This window comes from Pipistrellus kuhlii, unplaced genomic scaffold (assembly GCF_014108245.1).
Source record: "Pipistrellus kuhlii isolate mPipKuh1 unplaced genomic scaffold, mPipKuh1.p scaffold_m20_p_1, whole genome shotgun sequence".
In the NCBI taxonomy this organism is placed as follows: Eukaryota; Metazoa; Chordata; class Mammalia; order Chiroptera; family Vespertilionidae; genus Pipistrellus; species Pipistrellus kuhlii.
Window position 1 is genome coordinate 155,563,389 of NW_023425404.1, and position 4,159 is coordinate 155,567,547.

A 4,159-nucleotide genomic window follows, 5' to 3' on the forward strand; every position below is an offset into this window, starting at 1 on the left:
GGACATCTTAACAATATTAATTCTTTCATTTATTTTTGTCTTCATCAATTTCTTTCATTAAAGTCTAATAGTTTTAAATGCACAGGTGTTTTACACCCTTAGCTAAAACCCTTCCTAAGTATTTTAATTTTTTGACACAGTTATATGTGGGATTATTTTCTTAATTAACTTTTCAGATAGTTTGTTTTTATTTACATATCTTAAAATCCAATCAAAGGTTGAAGTGATCTGGATGGGGGTTATATAGATGCTAAGGTAACTTGGAGATTAATGATAATATGAGCAAGTCTAGGGGATGTAGGTTATATGGCTGTCTTCTTTAAATTTTGATGCCATTGATACAGTGACCAAAAAATAGTACCCTTTCTATAAGGGTAACATATAAGGACTAATTCTGTCCAAGACTGATATCCTCTGGTCATTAGGAGATTTTAGGAAACTTAAACAATGCTTCTCCTCCACTCCCTTCAGTTATTTAGAACAAAACATCTGCATCCTTACAGGTTATGCTGAATATTTTCTTTAATCCTTACAGTTTACTCTTCTCATCTCTACCTTCCTGTGTGCCAAAGGAGGTTGACATGCACCCACTGAGTCAATCAGGCTCCCTTGAGTCCAGAAGTGAAAGGGTGCGAGAAGAGATAGAGGGTGCCAGAAGGATAGTATTTACTTCCATGTCTCCCTCCCTGCCAGGCTTCCACTTCTGTCAGGTGACTGTCCAATAACTACAGGTCTTACTTCATTCTGATAAACACTCCATCTGCTCAGAGCTAGGTATGGTATTCTATCCCTTGTTCCTAGACTGTGGTTCTTTACTATTCTTTGTGGTTTTGACCACATTTTTGTCAGAGTTACTTAACTAAGGGACTTCACTACTTTGTTTTGAATGTACCATCCATATCATGCCAATGCTTTAATGGATTACGTAAATGGTACCAGGAGGGTCTGCAGAAATAAAACTTTAAAATGAGCTTCTGACTTATATGATGAATATATGAATGACCTCTTTTTCTCCCCCTGTGGAAAATAAGACATTAGTAATCCATAGTATATGATGCCATAATGATTACCATAAGATACAGTTTAGATGGAGGGTAAGGTAAAGGGAGACCATGGTATCCAATTATCCCAACACATTTATTGAATAACCCAATCTTTTTTTTTTTTTTTACTGATTAAAATAATCTTCTTTACTGTAAACTAGATTCTTATATATATCAAGGTCTGTTCCTGGGCTGTCTATTTTGTTCTATTTATTTGGATAAGTTTCATATGATCACTTTACCATATTGACCACCTATGTAAGTCAAGGACATAACACTGATTCATATTAATAGCCTGTACTTCGATGATGCTTATTCCATAGAGGCACTATTCTAAGAGCTTTATATATTATAGATTAACTCATTTCATGTTCAAAACAACTCTGTGAACAGAAGATATTATTATCTATGTTTTGCAGATGAAAAACGAGACACAAAGAAATTAAGTGACTGGAACCAGGTCCCCTAGCCAGAAAACAGAGGATCTGAGATTTGAACCAAGGAAGTCTGTATTCAGAGTCACTACTACTAATTACTTTGCTACACCATCTCTAACTCTGAGGTCATAAGGGCATTTATTTTGGGAACTAGAAAGATATAGTCCAGGTGCACTGATGATCTAAATTAGTCAGATATAACTTAGATAACCTAGAAAAAGTGTTAGTTACTATACCTCCTAGACTGTCTCTTTCAATTATCTTTTTTCAAGTAAACGTCTAGTTACTGTCGGACTTTATCTGCATCAGACAAGCAAATGAAGCCCAAAACATTTTATACCTACCCATCTTCCCTGCTGTTCATATGATTGAATTAGCCCAATAAATTCAATTTTTTTTCTTCTGCTGGCTTCTCACAAATTGTGACTGGCATCTATGTTTATAAAGGTTCTGTTGTATTGCTAGATTCTCACTGTATTATTATAACAGATCACATATTGTATTGATGAATACCATAATGATATATCATAAACACAGTTCCTCTTGACTGGATAAAATTCTCTTCGATTTCCTAGTCGATAAAACAGGGATAAAAACAACAGATACATAGTGTTAGGGTAAACATCATAAGATCATGCATGTGAGAATAATTAATAGTGCCTGGCATATGTTAGGCATTCAAGTAATGCTGGTAGGATCTGAATCGTTGTAGACTATGGTTGTTATATGGCTAAGTCTAAAGGCAGAGAAGAGAATGGGTATGATATATATAATTTTTCCTCAATCCAGGCACTGTGCTTGGCCATTTACATGCATATGCCCTGATATTATGGTCCAGTATTATGTGTTGTCATAAAATCAGGGAGCCGGGTAAGGACCATCAATTGTCCTAACCACAAACTTCTCTCTAACTCTCCTCTTGTGGGTAATGTCCCCAAACCAAAAAAAACCCTTCTTATCATGACATGGACCAAGTTCAGTTTCCACTTATTCTTCAGCAGCAGGTTTCCATTCCCTGCCAGCCCACAGAATTATTCACACAAGCCAATCACATTCTCCTATAGGAGTTTGGGGGGGAGGGGTGTCTCACCCTCTTAGTACCACAAATCCTACCTCCCATGGCCCCTGACTGTCTATATGCTCCTTAGTACAACCCCTGTGTAGCCTGGGCCGGTGATGTGTGTGTGTTGTCCTTCCTGCCTCCAGGTCCTGAGTATCTGTGACTAATAACTGCTGTGATCTCACCTGTGCAGTGTCGGGTGTTGTTGGGCCATGCCCATTGCCCATTTCACCAGCAAGGTAAATAGGAGGTGGTCAAATACTCCAGAAGAAACTGAACTAAATGGGTCCCCATTAAATACCCTAGCTCAGTGGTTGACAAATTCATTAGTCAACAGCTAAATATCAACAGTACAACGATTGAAATTTTTTGAGAGCCGATTTTTTAAAACTTAAACTTCTTCTAATGCCACTTCTTCAAAATAAACTCGCCCAGGCCATGGTATTTTGTGTAAGAGCCACACTCAAGGGGCCAAAGAGCCGCATGTAGCTTGAGAGCCACAGTTTGCCGACCATGGCCCTAGCTCATTGCTTCTCAAACTTTATTGTGGAAACCAGTTATCTGGAGATCTTGTTAAAATGTCCATTCTGATTTAGTGTCTGAAGCAGGTCTTGAGTGGGCCTGATATGTTGAATTTCTAACAAGTTCTCTGGTGATGCAGATGCTCCTTAGACCACACATGGAATGACAAGGCCATAGGTGACACAGAATGCAGGTGAGAGAGACTGGAACATTTACTGTATCACTCACCAATGACTTTCTAATCATCTAGAAATCTGGGACATCCAACAATGATTGACTGATAGTACCTTCCAGGAATTGGGACATTCAATGTACAGGATTCAAAATTGACCAATATCTGTATAAGATGGGACAATCCACTGTACCAGAAAAAAAATGAAACTGTTAGAAGTCACATGATCAGGAGGACCATCTATACCTACCTGGGAGAAAAGGTACTTACCAGTCTCTGTCTTGCTCTAGCCATTCTGTGATCACAGAATATTGCTACTTTGAAGAGGAAAATATTGGTCTCCATAAATCTTATTACTGGACTTCTTAGGATTAAAGATCTTTGCTTATTTCTATTAGTTTTTTAGTAAGATTCATTGGGAAAATATCTGACTCAAGGAAGAGGGAAAAGATAGGATTTGTTGCAGAATGTTCTAATAACAAACAAACCAGATACTTTTCACTGAAAAAGATAAGTGGAAAAGGAGAAAAGCAGAAGGAGAAAGACTATATGAAATAAAATCATGGTTTCTCCAGAAAGCCTGAATTTATGTGCAAATCCAAAAGCAGAAGCCCCAAAGGAATCCTCTGTTCCCAGAAGGCAGTGCATATTAGATTGGTCTATGGTTAGCAGACAGGCCTTGTTGCTAATTTCTCTTGACCTTCTCATGTGATTCTTGTCAGCCTGGTCTTCATTTGTTAAGCTTGCTTTCATTATGTGCATAATGGCTCATTATTTTTTATAAAGGAAGCAGCAAAGGAAACAATTATGCAAATGGATGAGGTTTGTTGTTCACTGAGGAGTTGTGGGCTAATTGGGCACTGGTACAAAAACACCATTGCCAAATAAGATAAAACAATGCCCTAGAAAAAAGGTTAAAATACCA